Source organism: Nannospalax galili, unplaced genomic scaffold (genome assembly GCF_000622305.1).
Source record: "Nannospalax galili isolate Female #2095 unplaced genomic scaffold, S.galili_v1.0 scaffold87, whole genome shotgun sequence".
Classification (NCBI taxonomy): domain Eukaryota; kingdom Metazoa; phylum Chordata; class Mammalia; order Rodentia; family Spalacidae; genus Nannospalax; species Nannospalax galili.
The window spans coordinates 4,791,027-4,810,503 of NW_008360320.1; positions in this window are offsets into that span (position 1 = coordinate 4,791,027).

The window sequence follows — 19,477 nt, forward strand, 5'->3', positions numbered from 1 at the left end:
TCCTGGGGGAGTCCGTAATCATGAGGAGGTGGGCTGTGGCAGTTCCAAGGGTCCTCTGTCACCAAATTATCTGGTAAAGACACTTAAAGGTAAGCATTATCAAGAGAAACAAAACAAGTCATGGTGTAGCACAAGTTGAAATACTTCTGAAACCATGTACCTTTTAGCCAATCAGTTGTCAAAGAGGCTGACTGACAATGAAGCCAAGGAACTGGGTCCTTCACCTCAGATGGATATAAATAATGAGAGGAATTTTGTCTCATGAACTATTGTCCACAGACCGTCATGCTAGTCAGTCGGATCCTGGCCTACCCACTTAAGGTTTTTTGCAGGCACCCATATGGGGTTTGAATCTCCTATAGGGTAGACACAGCAAAAGCCTCGACCCATGGTTAGCAATGGATCTGGGCCTCTCCACTGCCCCATAATGGGGTCCTTCCACCTTACACGTAATCAGGTCTCTGCTCCTGTCGTCCCCAATGCTTCTGAAACTGGAATTCCAACTGATTTTTTTGAAAATTAAGAACATTATTAGTGAATAAGGCCATACCCAACTGTTGGTGGGGGCTTATTTTCCCTATTTGTTTTTGTAATTGAATTTTTAGGTTTTGATGGTTGTGTTCTACAATGGCTTGACCTTGGGGATTGTAGGGAATTACTGTATTGTGTTGAATTCCCCAAAGTGAAAAGAACTCTTGTAAATTTTTACTCACAAAACATGGTCCATTATCAGTTTTAATTCTTTGGGGCAATCCCAAAGTAGCAAAGCACTGGAGAAAATGAGACTGAGCATGTTTAGACTTTTCTCCTGTATGAGCGGTAGCCCAACAGGCATATGAGAATATGTCGATGGACACAAAAATATACTTAAGCTTTCCAAAAGGAGCATAGTGTGTGACATCCGTCTGCCACAAGGAATTGGGCTTGAGTCCCCTGGGGTTTACCCCTGGCTGTTGCAGAGGTGGTACCTGTAGAAAGGGTTGACACAATAAGCCATCTTGTCTGCCTCTGCACTGCCTTGGGATAAAAGCCCAGCAATCCTTGGTGCCCACTATGATGCTGTAAGAAGATAGGGGCTTCTCTCTCTCTTTAAGGAGCGTATGAGTCTGAATACTGTCAGAAAGCAATGGCCATGAGTTTCTTGAATTGACCTGAGCTGTCACAAGTGTGGACATATCTTTTGGGTCTTATCTGCCCCCGGGTATACTAAGGGCTCCCTCGGACCCAGGATTTGGTGAGTGTTGCTGCCAGAGGGGCTGTAACACTCGGTGGGAAAGGTGGATCTCCAGCCGCCCTCAAAACGGATGGGACAGGGACCCCCAAGCCACCTTCTCCGATCCAGGCCTTCCCAGCTGTCCCAGAGCTGGTTGCAGTGCACAGCCAAGGGTGGGTTTTTTTTCTGTTTTTTTTTTTTTTTTTTTTAAATGCTCCTGGTGGAGGCTGGTGGCCAGCTGGGTGGTGGTCACCTGCCTGGCTTTCACTTGAGCCTCTGACTTGTGCACTCATTAGACTCCTTGGTCCGGGTTTTAAGATGGGTCGGGTGGGCAGCTTTTGCTGCTGACCCTGTGTGCTCTGCTCCTCCTTGCCTTTCTGAAAAAGGAATCCATGGGTCCTGAGCATGGGTCCCCGGAAGCCCTGAAGCTGGCCAGAGCATGACCGAGGTGCTGCTTGTTACTTTGGCCACTTTTGGTTTCACTTCTGAGAGCCCCAAGGGCTGTACAATCCCAAATTGAACCTCCCTTTGTCGATGTATGCGTTCCACATGTTTCCATGTATCCCCAGTAAAAACATTAGCCCCAAGTAGCCAGGGAGCCAAATGAACAGCCTCTGCCCAAACCTTTTGAGCTACTGGATCTGACAGATCCAATCCCCTGCTTTTAAGCATATCTCTCAGCGCTTTAAGCGTGGGGTCCTCAGACTTATTAGTTGTGTTACCCATCTTTTCAGGTTTCGCTTACCCCGAACTCTCGATTGGCCCCAATCTGTTTTATTTTTCTTTTCTTCTTTTCACCTTCCTTCGAGCACCACGCTGGGCGCCAGTTGCGGGGAGTTTGAACCAGCAACCCCTGTGCAATGATGACTGGGGATGAGTAAGTGGACCATTTGCCAGCCCTTGCTGTGACACAATGGGGAGCCTAGTCAAGCAAGGACTCATTTATTTCAGGTGTTACAGAGCTTATAAAGGCATCTGGAAATCCCCCCCTCCCCCCGAGGGTATATCTTAAGGATGGTCACGTGCTGATCATGCACTCCTCAGCAATGCAGAAGTATCCTTCAGACTTTTAAACAAGTCAGGCCCTACCCCAGTAACTTCCTCTTGGACCTCTGAAAGGTGGGGCCTTTAGGTCCCCACAACTAGGACCTGTAGAAACACAGGGCTGGTGATATGAATTGTACACAAAGAATTAATCAATTCCCAATTATTATGAGATTATTCTCTAAAAACTATATGTAAATGACACTGTGGAGACTAGGGTGAGTTTTCCAAATTAATTTCCATGTAGAATACCATGTTTATTAAAGGATAAGCAATAAAAATATGCAAATTTAGATGTTACTGAAATTCAATAACTCTATCATTTGTTTAGAAATCAGATCAACAAATTTTCTTTCCTTGATTTTTTTTCAAGGAAGAACAGCTTGTTATTGATACTGAGTAAATTGTTGGCCTATGGTGATAATCAAAAAGGGGTGGAATTTTAACCATTTTAATTATTACTTTCCAGTTCTACCTATTGTGCCTGTGAGAACCTGTACCCTGGTCAGTTTCCTTCCATTGCCTTACTTTGAATGTACTCCTGGCCCTAACCATCATTGATTTGTGACTCTGGGAAGGAACTTGGTGAGGTGTCAATCAGCTCAAAGAACCATCAGAAGTAACAAGTGATTATTTCATGCCATCAAGTTATGTAGTAATTAGGTAGCCATAGACAAAAGATACAGGAATTAACCACTTAGAGCAATTATTCTTTTTCATCAATTTAAAAAAATTGTTCAATTTTTCATCCTTAAGCAATTATTATAGGAGATCAAAATGTGTATGATCTTCAAAGCTGCAGGTAAAGATCTGGATAGTGCATGTGTGTGTTAGTTGACTAAGGGAGATGAAATAATCTCATACAAAATGGGGCAGGTGGTTCAAGAAAAAAAGGAGGGAAATGATGTATGTGCCATTGAAGGTTTCAATTTGTTAGAAATGTGTTGGTGAGTTGGGATGTTTGAAAGAAAATAGAGTATTAACCCCTTAAGCAAAACCATTGTAGTATTTGGAATGTGAAACTAGAGCCAGTTTTTTTTTTTGTGAGTGGGATTGGAATATCCCTGAAACAATGAGGAATGTTTCCAGGTACCATCAGAGACATGAAAGTCTGTCCCAAAGTCCAGGAGCACAGTGTGGAGATATTCTTCTGGTAAGATGCTGTATCATTCTTGGTAGCTGATGTCTGGCAAAACATCTAAGATATGATTGTAAAAAGCTGGTTTAAAAACTATTAATTGCTAATAACTTTCAAGTTATGTGGGATAAATTATATAACCAAAGATAAATGTCGTTTCTCTATCCTGTTCCTGAAGAGTCTACAAATAGAAAGCTGAAGTCACATAAACTCGAGTGTTATTTTAAACATTTCAGTCAGTTTGTATTATGATTTTTATGACTCTGATTGATTTGCATTCTGTCTCAAACATCTCTTTACTGAAGGATGGATTTTTTTGGACTATAATTGAGCAAAGATGAAGTGCATACTATAAAAGTTGAGAAGACGGGTTATTAGAAAAGGTAATGGCTTACTAAAGTAAAATTAAACTGAAACTTGTAGGAAGTAGGAACAACTTCCTGGAACAATTAAGAGCTGTATGTTCTAGCTATTATGGAGTACAACAGATGTCTGTAGGTTGCAGAACAATGATGGAGGATGTGCCAGCAACAAGGAAGAGAATCAGCTCAAAATTCCTATCTCAGTTGGCCAATGGCAAACAAAATAAATTTGAATATTTAATTTTAGCAATAAACATAAACTACCGTGTATCACAGATTTAATGAACAGACATTTAGGAATGCGACATTACAGTGGGAACTATATTCAAACAACATGGACTTCAAGGACATAGTGAAATCTGTTGTGGAAAATCTTGTGACTGATTTCACCTTTTGACTTACATACGTATCATGCTGGAATGCAGTGTCTCCTGTTTCTTATCAGAGAGAAAACTATGTAAGTCACATGGTTTCCAGGAATCCAAAACTTAGAGAAACTGAAACTTATCATGCTAATAGGGCATCTGGCCCACTAAATTGTAATAGGATACTAGTCTGCCATGCTAATAAGGGATCCCATATGCTGTGTTATGATTGGACTATTACCCTTATATAAGCCCATACTTTCCTGCAATAAAGCAGATCTGTGTCACTGAACCTGGTCTCCTGCATCTGAATGTGGCGATGCTGGCACAGATTCCTTACCAGCCCTGGGGTCTGGACCAGATGACTGATCGGAGGAACTAAGAAAGCAGGAGAGCAGCTGTAGCTGGAGGAGAGCAGCCACAGCCAGTGACCACAGAAATCATTCATTTTTAAAATTCCCATAGAGTTACAATGAATGGTGGAGAAATTTCTGGGAGATATAGAGATTACATCCTGACTGGTCAGGTGGAGAATTTGATGAGGTTTTCACAATATCACCTACTGATTTTATATTAGTCTTTCCTAGAAAGTTCTTCACAGACGCAGAAATGTTTTGCCAGCTATCTGCACATCCTTTAGCTAAATAACACTGGCTTATAAAATTAATGATCACATCAAAATAATGAGTAAATAAGTGCAGGTATTTTATGAATAACTATGGTTTCAGAGATTTCTGAGAGTTCTGATCTAATTCTTGATGAATCCAGGTTAGTATTAATCAGAATTTAGAAACATTAAATGAATCATATTGTGCTAAAATCAGTTATGACAAGTTAACCTGATTTTTTGCCACTGGGTGTGGAATATTAGTTCACTGGACTGTATGCGATTCATTGCAACTGGATTTCAATAAAGTATTTCATAGACTCTTGCTGTATCTTAATGGAGAAGACAGAAATATCTGAACTGAATAATAGCACCATTAAGTTAATTTGTAGCTTGTTAAACAACTATATCTGCAGTGTGTTGATTAGCAGATCAACAATATCTTGAAATTACCATACTAAACTCAGCCCCACAACTGAGCTCTTGGCTATATTCTCACCATGATTTGAAACAAGTTAAAAAAGTGTAAATTTTCTATGTGCACATGATTATAAAATGCACACATAGACACATTATGTATAGATAACATTTTGACTAGTAAAGACTGTCAAGTTTTCATCAAGTTGGAAGAGGGGGCTAAGAACAATCAAATAAAATTTAAGCCTCACAATTACAGTTTAAAAATGATCAAACCCACAAGTATATGAGTCCTACATTAATGACAGTTTATGTGGAAAAAAAATCCTAGAGGTTTTATTTGGCTGCAAGTTCAATATGAGCTTATAATGAGGCAGAGTTGCCAAGAAACCTAATGCAGTCTTTAGCTTCATTAATGTGAATAACATATCCAGAACATGCAAGGTGTTAGTCTCCTTGAATGCTATCCTGATGTAATTATGTCTAGGGCATTATATTCAGTTTTGGAGGGGTATTGATAAATAGGTATATGATCAGAAGAGGATGTGTAGAGTAGATGAAATAATCTAGATATTGTCTTATTGGATAAGAGGAGGCATTTCAGCAGGCAGGGAATCCTGGTGGTGAAAGACAATATTTTTCAAATATTTGAATGACCCAGTCTTGCCTATGCTTGTTTGTTGCAGGTTCTCTTGTGAGTCCAGCCCACAAGGGACTGCAGGGAATGAGGGTCCTGACCAAGGTGGGGGTGAGTGGCACAGAATCAACACACAGACGCCGGGAGTCGGGTGGAAGCAGGCACTAGGCGAGGTGTTGCAGACTCATTTATTGCTGGGAAGGGCAGGCCTTATATATCTCTCCCCCTGCCCCCAGTGTCCCATAAGTTGGTGTGTCACTCCCTGATAGATCCCCATCCAGGCCACTCACATCATCAGTCTCTAGGTCTGGGGGCAGATTATAGATTGGCTCTTTTGCAGAAGAGCAGGCTGTGCTTTCAATGCAGAAGCTGTGCTCTCTAGAGCAGCATGTGCTTAGGTCTGGCACTTCACCTCCTACATATCCATCCCTTTTTAATATAGAAAGGTCAGTGGGAGCTGAGGTGCTTTGCTTCAATATAATTGATCCCACCTCAGAGGGCACCCAGCTTGATGGACTGTGCCTGTCTTAGGTCACCCTGACCATCAGGCTCTTATCAGTCATTGACTGCCATCTCTCAAAGGGTGTGACTTCTGGCATGACCATGTGAAGGAGGAGGAGGGCAAGAAGTTATACAACTGCTTCTCGGATATCAACAAGCCAGACCTGTCAGACCTTTGGAGGGTGGGGGGGTTGAAGTCTGGATCCTTGAGCATCTTGAGAGCCTGCTACACCAAATAATTTACTAGGTTTTGTCTGCAGAAGTGTAGAACAAAGCATTTTATGAGCAAGAAAAGATCTAAGACTATGACACTCAAGAATAAACAAGTACCGATCCATGAAGGGTCAAACAAAGCTTTTAAGTTTGACCAAAGTTTGTCGAGGAACCCAGAGTTTATATCTAATATCTGAGCCCATGTATAATTTAGGGAGATGATCTGGTCAGTGAGCAAGGTGGAGTAGTTGAGAAACTTTTGGATCCAGTGGCCATGGATGTACTGTGCGAGTTCCATCCTGGCCCTAGTGAGGTTATCTAATTGTAAGGTTTGAGACACAGGGCTTTGAACTGTGGGTCACAGGCCATTAGCATCATTTGTTTGACGATTGCCATCTCCTCCCTGAGGAGGTCTACCTGTTGTTGTTGAAGTTATCTAATTGTAAGGTTTGAGACTCAGGGCTTTGAACCGTGGGTCACAGGCCATTAGCATCATTTGTTTGGTGATTGCCATCTCCTCCCTGAGGAGGTCCACCTATTGTTGGATGGCAGAAACAGCCTGGAAGAGGTGTTGATTAATAAGTGATTGAGTGTATAAGGCCGCAGAGGTTTTGGATACGAACTCATTGAGTGTTTCCACAGTAGTGGAAGATTGAGTGATAGCAATATCAGCAATGGTGGCAGCCCCTAAGGAAAAGATAATGGCAGTGACAATCACCATGGTAATACCAAAATCTCTCTTGATCTGGGGGAAGGGTTGGAGAGCCATCTGTTCCATGAGAGTGATAACGTGGAAGTGAGAAGCATTAGGAACAGGAACCCAGATTGCTGTGGGTTAATGCACAAAGAGAACAAGAGAGGCAGGAAAAATTCAGCATGCCAAGAGAGTGAAGTTAATGAGGGAGCATTTAAGGGTATCCCCCGGGTCATCCAAGAAATTAGCAAGGATCAGAGCAAATGGTGGTCAAACACAAACAGGTGAGGAGATCGAATGGAAAATGTTAACAGAGACTTCATCAGGTGTCCAAGTTGGGTCTGTGACACCCAAGGAACCCGTCTCTGAGTTATTGCTCGTATATGTACCATTAAAGATGGCTCCACCTAATACAAAGAAGAGAGGATGCAAATCCAGGCAAGCCGCAGGCCCACAGAGCTTCCAGGCCCCCCGACAGTGTCTTTACACCTGTGGTCAGGATAGACATGGGAGTAAGGTTTTATAGAGACAAGGTGTTTCTAGGCTACCAGGGAGGAAGCCTGTGGGTATCCATCATAATCTGTAAAGAGGAGCATACCTCCAGGAGTGAGTGGGAGGCAGTGTTCTGATGGATTAGGAAAGTGCAATGTAGTGGGAAGTTTATATGTGGGAGGGCAGGGGGCCCATGGAGGATGCCTGACTCTTGAGGGGGGAGGGGTGGTGACCCCAGGGGACATGAAGGAAACTGTAGTTTCAGAAGTGTCTTTTACTAAGGGAGACCAGATTTTGAGGCCCCATAAGGAGGCCTGACTCCTTTCGGTTTCCACAAAAGTCGCCTGTTATGATGTTAAAGAGGGAGTGACAGCCAGAGGCATTAAGGGAGGAGGGGTTAAGGGCTGGGCTGAAGCAGAGCGATCCTGCAAGGGACCATGGAGCAGTGGGGGGGGGTCTTGGGACGAGCTCTGCTGTTTGGGCATTCCCTGCGGGGGTGTCCTGTCTTCCCACAGTTCCAGCAGCCATCTTTTGAATCAGAGGGGGTGAGCCTTCCTTGTAATAAGAGCCCGTCTAAGGAGGCAGTCAGGGCCTCAGTGGGCCCTGTCCTGGGGTCTAGGTCTCTAGTAGTGAGTACCCATTTATGAATATTGTCATTGCTGACAGGCATGATAGCATTGTGGGTAGGAGTATTTAGGCCTTCTCATGCCAACTGTTTGACGAGCATATCTCGAGTTGTCCCAGACTCCACTCTGTTACACCACTCAGTAACTCTGGTGAGGAAGTCCGTGAAGGACTCCCCTGGCTGCTGAATTAGATTGTGGAAGAATGCCTGTGGGTCATGGGGGAGCAACATTTAAGGGCCTTGAAGGCCAGGTCACTAACTGGTTGGTAGTCAGCATGAAGGCCAATAGTGGACTAGGAAATGGGGTCAATATATTGTCCATGTCCTGTGAGCATATCCAGAGTAATATTAAGGCCATACTGAATGTTGAGACATGCCTGATTTTCAGCCTGATCATCATATGCTGAATGCCAGCTCAGGAAGACAGAGTTCCAATACCGCCTTTAATAAGTTATACCAATCATAGTGGGTCTGTAACTGCATGGCCCATTGGCAGAGAACTTGCTCAAAATATGGGGAATTGGGCTGTGAATCATTGGTGGCTTTGTGGATGTGTGCAAGGTCTGTGAGAGGGGTGGGCACCCATGGCTGTTGCACAGCATTGGGGTTGACATTAACCTGAAAGGCAGACATGGGCCAGCAAGGGGCAGTAAGAGGTGGACGGGCCATGGGGGGCGGTATAATGAGTGGGAGGTGCATTGGAGCAGGCGAAATGTAGATCCTTCCAGGGGTACTGGGGTGGTGGTGTCTCTGATTGTTGTGGCTTTGAAAGCGGGGTCTGAGGTAAGGGTGAGGGGGCCCCTTCCTCATCTGGATCAACCTCAAGGCTGGTTTCCATATCAAGGTCAGTGGGGGTTGAAGTAATGGCAAGGTCTACACTGGCCTGATCCTGACAATGCTTATTGTGGGCTGAAATGACTTCTTCAGGGGAGGACGATTTAAGGCTGCCAATGCTGGCTAAAAGGATCAGGACAAACGAGGCCTAGAGATTGACTCCTGACCCTACTTCCCTTTTTTGGGCCAAGAAAGGACCCACATCCAGAGGTCAGGATCCCACATATTCTTGGGAGAGACCCAAGGGGCCAAGTTAGTGGCCTCATCCCAGAAATTTTCAATGTCTTTTGGTTTCACTTTCAGTCCCTGAGTTCTAAGGAGCGATTTGAGTGCTGCCATTTGTGTCTCCTTGCACTGTGGTGGTAGGTTGCCCATTGTGGGATGGTCCCATGAAGGGAAACTTGCCACAAAAGTAAAAGGCAAGGGTGATGCATTAGTCAGGGTTCTCCAAAGAAACAGAACCGGTAGAATGAATATATATGTATAGAGATTTATCAGCTTAGTTCACAGGATAGAGTCTGAGTAGTCCAACAATGGCTGCACCAAACTGGAGAGGCTGAGAATCTGTAGTCACTCAGACCATGAGGCTGGATGTCTCAGCAGTCCCAATCTGGTGCTGAAGGTCTGACAAATTCCAAAAGATCAGCTAGTCTTCAGTCTAAAGCAGCAAGACACCAGCGAGAGAGAAGGCAAGCAGCAAGAAGCCTGGCATTCTCCTCTGCCTTGGCCTTCTATACTGACTGCCATCTGAAGGTAACACCCACATTTAGGGTGTGTCTTCCAGCTTCAGATCATCCAATCAAGAAGATCTCTTTCATTTCAGTTAGTCCCAGATCCAGTCAAGTTGACACCCAGGATTAGCCATCACAGGTGACTACTAAGAGAGCACAAATGAATCAAACAAGGACCGTGAGCCACTCGGATGTAACCGCCCCGACATGAAGAGGTGTATCAGATCCAAATGTCTCGTGCTTAGTGAGGGACTTCTGAGGGCCATGACACCCTCGGCCGTATGCTCACACAGTGGCTCTGGGACAGGCAACAGAATGACCCGAAGCTTGGGTTCTGAGTTTGGGGTGGATCAGCCCTTATGTGAACTCACTGGGACGAGCCAAGGAATCAAGGTGTCGATGTGGGCTTCAGGACCATGTGGTGGAGTGTGCCTTCCTGATTTAACAACAAATATGACAAACAGGGTAGAGGGGACAGAGGAGGGGGCCACTCACTCACCCTTGAGCAGCCAAAGGGATAGACAAAACCTGGGCCTACTCACTGAAGTTGGGGGGAGTCATCAATGCTGAGGGCCCAAGAACCCTGTTTGGGCACCAGCTTTTGCAGATTCTCTCACAGGTCCAGCCCACGAGGGACTGCAGGGAATGAGGGTTCTGACCAAGGTGGGGGTGAGCAGCAAGGAGTCAACACACAGACACCGGGAGTGGGGTGGAAGCAGGCACTGGGCGAGGTGCTGCAGACCCGTTTATTGCTGGGAAGGGCAAGCCTTATATATCTCTCCCCCTGCCCCCAGTGTCCTATAAGCTGGTGTGTTGCTCCTGATAGATCCCCTCACCCAGTCCACTCGTGTCATCAGTCTCTAGGTCTGGGGGCAGATTATTGGTTGGCTCTTTTGCAGAAGGCAGAAACTGTGCTATCTAGTGCAGCCTGTGCTTAGGTCTGGCACTTCACCTCCTACACTTGTTAACTAGTGATCATATTTATTTAGTGTCATTTTGGATTGCTATAGCCAATTAGTTAGGTTATAATGATATAGATTTCAATTCAAGTGATAAAAATTATAATGGGGTGGACTCTAAACTCCCCTCCACTAAAGATATTCAACAGAAGTTAGTGTGTGGTACTTTAAACATCTGCCTATTTTATTTCCATGAGATTTTATTAGGTGATACCTAACATTTTTAAAAATCAGGAATAATCCCTGCAAGGGACCAAAGTTGGTTCTCCTGGTATGTTTGCTTTTTTTTGGAAATAATTTAGCAGGAAACATCCATTTACAGTAACTAGTCTCTAGGCCTGTCCATGGGAAGCAAGATTTTAAGACATTAAAGACTACATGTTTCTTAATATAGTCAGTAATGAAAGGTTGAATTTAGAGGCATTTGGGATCAGTATTTATTCTCTACTGAAGGTCTAGCAAGGGATGAGCAGAAGAATATATAGGAATGCTATGCATGGACTGATGGTCTTGGCAGCCTAGAGGAGGGCTGTTTAATTTGCTCAGGTCTCCCATGGATTTCCAGTGTCTACTGCAATATTCACATTGAAAATTCCTACCTGTGTTGTTGGATGGTTTATTACTTGAAAGTTCTATCAAAGGTTTTTTTTCTTTTTGATCCTCAGTTTCTATTTTCTGCTCTTTTCCATTCCATGGAAGGCTGATCTCTATGAACTATTATCAGTAAGCTTCATTTAGGGATGAATTATCTTTCATAACTGTGTGTCAAGGTCCACCCTTAAGATATTTCCTGAGAGGGTGACAGCAAAAAAACATGCTACACAGCAACCATGCATGAAATTAATTTATTGTGAGAAATGATAAAAGCATGGACTCTGGTACCATATGTTGAAGTCCATCATGGAGAGAAGCCACGGTAGGAGCTCAAGCCAGGATCCTGGAGGCAAGAACTAAAGCAGAAACCATGGGGGAATGCTGCTTACTGGCTTGCTCCTCTGGCCTGTGTTCAGCCAGCTCTCTTACACAATCCAGGATCCTCTTCCCTGGAGTGGCACCATCCATGGTGAACTGGGTCCCCCTACATCACTCATCAACCATGCCCATAGGCCAGTCTCATAGAGGAAATTTCCCAATTGAGGATCCCTGTTTCCAGGTGGGTCAAGTTGACAACTGAAGCTCTCTAGCACAATGTACCTATCCATGATCTATCATCCTACCTATATTTTTCATTACATGCTCATTCTCAAAATAAGGGTAATAGTATTTTTCATTTTTGTGAAGGAACTACAATTTGTTTATCCTTTAGGAAAAAGCAGTTGGAACATTCTACTAACTATGTTAGTTTACTTTTTCTTTCTTATTTTTTCATCTTTCCCCTTTCTACCTTTGCTTCCCTTAGCACTATGTGAATAATGTAAGGTGAGCACTGGTATCAAAGTGTATGCATTTGAAAGCACAGAATTTATCAGAAGTGACTTCCACCTCACCAAAATGTGACATTAACAATGAATTGTTCTCTTTAATGATCTTCAGCTTATAGTGTGCATAAAACAACACTTAAAGAAATCTTTAACTGGCCAATAATCAAAGTCTCACACAGTCAGATTATACTTTATTGTTAAAGTTACACTATAATATATAAAATACATTACTCTTTTTTCCAAGTTGGAAGTTATTTTTTCCTTCATAACTCACATTACTCATTAATTGTTATATTTAAAAAGGACAGGCTGTTCAGGCAATTGGTTAAAATGTCCCCAAGAAGATCCTGCATTTACAATGTTTGAGATCAGAAGAATAAGCTGAGTCACTCCCAGAAATTATTAGAATCTTCAAATCAATTTCAATTATCATTAATAGGAATTTTTAAGTAAAACATTTTGCAAAATGCAGAGCAAGTCATGGGGAAATTTTTAAAAATCAATTACGGAAAGTTTATATCATCCTGTAGTTTTATGAGCACTCCTCTCTGTTCAGTCAGTGCACACCAGTGGCATGCCAATGAGTCTTAGGAAGTGTACAATCTCTCCCAGCTCATAACAGGTTCGGATGGTGTGGCGCAACTTGTAGCCTGTACCTCTGGACTCATCTTTCATGGTTCTCACTTATGCTCTAAGTTCTAGCTGCATTAAATTTGATTATTGCATATGCATATCTACATGATACTCTTAATTTTATCTATCTCTTATGCCATTAAGAAAGCATATTTTATTATATTATGCTCATTTTTAATTGAACATAAAAATGCTTTATTCATTCTCTGAGAATTTCATATCCTCTCAGATCCATCCCCTCTTCTATTCCCCCAACTTCATGTCCTATTACTTTTGTTTTAAAGCCTGTGGATTCCAGTTTCTGTTGCCCAAATATTCCAATCCCTTGAGCATGTTCGACCTGCCAGGAATCACATCTTTAAAGAAAACAGAATCTTCCCCCATAAACTACTAATTAGGAATAACTCCTTAGCTATGGGGAGGACTTCATGTTCTCTTTCCCCATCCTTGCCAGGATTTTGTCTGGCTTGTGATTGTGCAGATCCTGTGCATGTTGTCACAAGCTCTATGAGTTTACGCGTGCAATTGCCCTGTTGTGTACAGGAACACTGTTTTGTTGTAATCATCTACAACCTGTCACTCTTACAATCTTTCTGCCCCCACTTCTGTGATGATCCGTGAGCTTTGTGGGAGGGGTTTGATATAATGTCCCATTTAGGGCTGAGCACTCTGCAATTTCTTGTTCTCTTCATGTCGACCAGTTATGGGTCTCTGTGTTAATCATCAACTACTGTAAAAAGAAGGTTCTCTGATGAGGGTTTAGAGATGCACTAATCTATGGGTATAATAATGTCATTAGGAGTCTTTTCAATACTATGTTCATTTAGCAGAATAATAATAATAGGATCTCCCCTGGGGTCTATGAATCTAGCCATAGGTTCTAAGCAGTGTCAGTGTGCTGTATAGCTTTAGTCGTTAACTTGACACACTTGGGTAGAGGGAGCCTCAGTTGGTGAATTGCCTCCATTGGACTGACCTGTGGCTATGTCTGTGGGACATCTTTTTGATTACTGAGTGATGTGGGAGGGCCCAGGTCATTGTGGGTGGTGCCATCCCTGGGCAGGTGAGCCCATGTTGTATAAGAAATCAGGTTGAGCAGGGGCCAGGGAAGCAAGCCAGTAAGCAACGTTCCTCCATGGCCTGTGCTCCAGCTCCTGCCTCCAGTTTCCCGCCCTGAGTTCCTACCCTGGGATCCCTCAGTGATGAACTGTAACCTGGGAGATGTAAGCCAAATAAACCCTTTCTCCCCCAAGTTGGTCAGAGTATTTTGTCACAGCAATGGAGAAATAAACTAGATCAGGTATAGGTTCCATCTTGTGGAGTAGGCCTCAAATACAATCAGAAAGTGTTTGATTACTTCTATAACATTTATGCTACAATTGCACCAGTGGGCACATTTTGCCAGGTTAGTCAATATTGTAGCTCAGAGGGTTCCCAGCTGAATGAGACTGATGATTACTTTTTTTTTTCTAGTAGTATGCATAGTGCCTTCCAGTGCTATGAAAACTAGCCAGTAGGGATAAAGTTTTTGTCAGTGCCAGCTTGATTTCTCCATGTTCTATGACTCAAGTATGTGGTGTCATCATCAATAAGGTTCTACCATCAAGATCTTGAGGATAATTAAGACCAATGGCAATAGTCACTAATGTTTTGGGGGGTTCTAAGGGAACCTTCTGACCAACAATTTCAAAAGTGATAACTCATTCCTGGTCCTGGGCATTTTATTTGCTAGCTTGGGTTGCTTAGTGGAATCTTTGTACCCCTGTTATAGGGTAACTCCAACTAAACTCTTTTTATGTTTATATGTATATATTTTAGGAAGCTTCTAAAGTGGTAAATTTCCACATGACTTTTTCAAAAGGCCTTTAAGTGTTAGTTATTCCTCCCCATACTTCCTTCTCTGTTCTGTCCTCCCATTAACCATTCCTGTTCCTTTATTTACCCTTCCCTTTTTATATCACTATATTCTATCTCTCCTCCTTTGAGAACTCCCCACTCTGATGGCCCCTAACTTGTTTTCTGACCTCCACGAGTTTCCTAAATGAAACACACATATCCAAATATTCAAAGATAACATCCACATATAAGAAAAAAACCTAGGATGTTTGTCTTTTTGGATCTGGAGTATCTGATTCAGGATGATTGCTTCTAGTTCCATTATTTATCTGTGAATTTCATAGTTTCATTTTTCTTAACAACTTAATAATATTCTGTCTTGTAAATATACCTGGGATTGTGTAAATGTGCTGGAATTAATGGTGTGAGTCACCATGCCCAGCTACATTTTCTTTCTTTTTTTAATTATTTATTTAATAATCACATAATTAGAAGAAACATTTAATTACAACAGCATTGGAATAGTCAATAACAATTTCCAGAGCTAAGATGCATCTCTTTCAAAATTGGCTGTAAATTTTTAGGTTTACAGTTGAATTAATAGAGTTATACAATATTGTACCCTATAAGACATAAAATTAAATGAAGTTTTAACCTTTAAAAAGATCTCAATTTCATTATTAAAATAGTTTCATACAGAAAAATTCATTTTAATGCAACTAACACTAAGATGTTTGCACATGAGTCTCTAATCTCTATATATCTGGTTATTACTAGTCACAGGAGGTTACTTTAAAGAATTATATATATTTTTTAATTTTTTTAAAAATATTAATTAACCACATGATTAGAAGAAGCATTTCATTACAGCTTTAATGTATTCAGTAACACACTTCAGAGCAAGGATACATCTCTTTCAAAAGTGGCTATAAAAGGTTTAGGTTCGCTGTTGAATTAATACAGTTATACAATATTGAACTCAGTATAAACTCTGTAAGATATAAAATTAAATGAGTTTTTACCCTTTAAAGAAGATCTCCATTTCATTTTAAAATAAGCTGGTTCTTACATTTTTAATATTATTTTTAATTTTTTGTAGAAGCATATTATTACAGGTTTAATATGCTCAATAACAGTTTCCAGAGCAAAGATACAGCTCTTTCAAAAGTGGCTATAAAAGGTTTAGGTTCGCTGTTGAATTAATACAGTTATACAATATTGAACTCAGTATAAGACCTGTAAGACATAAAATTGAATGAGCTTTTAATCTTAAAAAAAATCTCCATTCCTCTTCAGAATAAACTCTTTCTTACAGAAAGACTCATTGTTTTTGCTACTAACACTGAGATGTTGGCACATGCAGATTAGAGAATCTATATGTATCTGATTATTACTAGTCATAATCGGTTGCACTCGGATCCTTAGCACCTGTGTATATCTATAAAGTCATCAGGTAGATGGTAATGTTTATCACCTCTACTGATTAACATGAAGCACATTTTTATGCTTCCTCCTCAAATATAATACATTGTTTAAAATTTATTGATTTTTTTTGTGTGTATATCACAGAACATCCCAAACCATCTTATTCAGCTATATACCCACTTCCCAGATGGCACCCTCCCATAGCCTCCCTGCCCCCACCAGAGCCCTTATATTCTGTTATCCCTGCTGTTGTCTGTTGTGCTGTTGGCCCATTTTCTTAAAGAATTTTATTAATTTATTTGTGCAAGCTTCATATTTACAATTAATTACAGTCAAATAATGTTGATGGACAAAGTAAGGCAGTGATTCAGTTTTGGTTTTGGCTCATGACAGTGGTCTTTGCATTCTTCAATAAATCACTTTTCCTCCTCTTGTCTGCTTTTCCATGAAGTATCTGTCACAAACTAATATGTAATATGTATTTGAGTTACTTCTAAAGTCTCCATGTATTTCATTGGTCTGACTCTATTACATTATTTTAATTTAATATGTTTTCAATATATATTTTGGATACTAAATAGGATCGGTCTTTATCATTATTCTTCTCCATTATTTATATTTCCATTTGCGGATAATTTATTCCTTTAAATTTTCTTGGAAACAAATTGTCATCCTGAGAATGTCTTAAAAATACATACCCCTGGGGGACTGGAGAGATGGCCCAGTGGTTAAGAACACTGGTTGTTCTTGCAGAAGACCTGGGTTCAAATCCCAGCACCCACATGGCAGCTAATAACTGTCCATAACTGCAGTTCTAGGGGATCTGACAGCATCTTCTGTCCTCTGTGGACATTCCATGACACAGGTTCACTTACCTACATTGAGGCAATACACATGTATACATAAAATAAAAATAATAAATATTTAAAAATATATACCCACCAAACAAACAAACTCTTAAATAAATATTTTGGAAATTAAGGACATCAATGAAATCTTGACTGAGTAAAATCTTCCTTACACTCTTGAGTCATCATATTCAAGATACAATTCAATTAATGGTTGCAAAAATCTCCAAAGAAAAAGCAGACTATGTGTGTTACTCAGGTCTCTAGAATAACTGAAAGACAGAACATGCCCAAACTACAGAGTCACTGTATGTGAACAGTAATGAATAATCAAATTCCAGTGGGTGATCTTTGATTTTTTTCACTGAATTCCAGCTGATGGTGAGCAAAAGCATATGGAGGACCATTGCAATGAAGATAAAAGAGAGTGTAAGCAATGGGCCAGAGAGTGATTTGGAAAGCTTCCATCCAGATATTTCATTTGATCTAAATCTGGAGAAACTTATAAAAATGTCTGTGACTATCTGAATTCAGATTCAGTAAAAGGCTTTAGAATGACTGTCATTGAAGGGGAGGCCAGTTTAGAAGGACAGATGCAACTAATGGGCAGGTGAAACAGCCATACTTCAGTTTCTTAATTTCTCTCATAAAAAGACCAAAGGAAGTAGTGTTCCTTCACAATCCGGAGGCTGAGGAGAACTAGAAAACAGGTGGGGGAATTAAGAGCCTATGCAAAAGAGATGCATAAAATTAGCAGGTTGAAACTCTTTGCACACCCCCATATCAAGATACACAAAATTTTGCTAAAGTATATTGACTCTGATATACTGGTAAAAAGAGGATGGTATTAATAATGATTTCATTATTGTCAAAATAAGTGAGAAAAAAATGAAAGTCTTGTAGAGTTATTTCACAAAAATCAGGAAATGAAATTACACTCAGAGCTACCTAGAAAAATTACAAACCTTGGAAAATTAATATGAAGCAGAAGAAAACTCAGTTAACTCTCTAAACAGAATTATATGTGCTGAAGTAAGCACTTGAGGATTTTAGGAACCATCCTTAGTTAGAACTTCAAAAACTAAAACAGAATTGGACAAAACCTGAAAAGAATTTAAAGGACAAAAAAGAAATGTTATTCATATTTCCAGAGTCTAGGAGTTGGTAAAAACTTGGAAAATGATCATAACTAATGTTTAAAACTACAGCTGGAAATATAGTCAGAAATAGAAAAAGAACTACCCTGCTCATTGAATGAGCGTCACATATCTGGGAAAACTGACTAGCGATGGTAAACTGAGACATACCATAGAAAACAAATTCCAGATCCGATCTTCCAGGCCTTCAGAAAATAATTATAAAGGCAAAAATTACAGCAATATCAGGCTTTTCTAAACCAGGTTTAAAAAAGAAAGCAAAAATAATTTCTTCGGAAGAAACTAATGTATGAACTAAGAGTTTTATACCCATTCAAACTATCCTTCAGAAAGCAAGGCTACAGAAAGATGATTTCAACACAGAGACTTCCCTACTCACCAGCCCTTGTTGGAAATGAACTTATGAACAACTACTGAGAAAACTAGAAAAAGTAGAACCATATGTTAAAAACATGCTACTCTATCGTTCTGACTAAAACTAGACTGAGAATGAAGACTGAGGATCAGTGTACTAAGTTTTGATGATATGTGATGTCAGTGATCCAACAAAATATTCAAACTAAAAGTAGTAGGAGAAGGAAAGAGGAACATAGAGAAACATTATCATAAAGCATGGCTATGTGTTAGAGAATTCTGAACAAAAACTGGCATGCCAGAGAGTCAAAAATTAAATAAGGAAACAGGATACTAGCCAGGCATAGTGGTGCATGGGAGGCTGAGGAAGAAGGACCACTACAAGTTCAAGGGCTATATAGTGTTACCCCAAAACAAAGACTTGTTTTGAGTAGATTATTTTTCTACAGTTTCCTCCTCATTAAATTTTTGTTTGTTTCCATGTTAGTTCTGGGACTGACAGTCCAGCACTGGGTCTCATATATACTCAACTCAAGCTTCCATTGTATCATGGCATTACAGAGACCTTGGCTGAGGACCACTTGGAACAATGCTGTCTGCAAGGCCAACCTGTATCCTTCAGCCTTACTTGGAGATTGCTTCTTACCATCCTAACCAGATAGAAGACAGCTGTAGTTTCTTTTAATGCCCTTTCAATTTTGTGCTAGGTGCTCTATTCAAGATGCAGGTCTGGGTCAAATCTTTTATCCACCACCAGACACTACTGGTTTTTAGCATGCACTTGCCTGCCCTGCCTTCCTTCAGGAATCAGAGGTCCAAAATCTAGATAGAGCCTTCATCTTTGCATAGCGGATTTCTGTTTTACTTCTGCTCAGTGAAAACGTCTCTCTCTCTCTCTCTCTCTCTCTCTCTCTCTCTCTCTCTCTCTCTCTCTCTCTCTCTCTCTCTCATTGCTATGTGAGCCCTGGGAA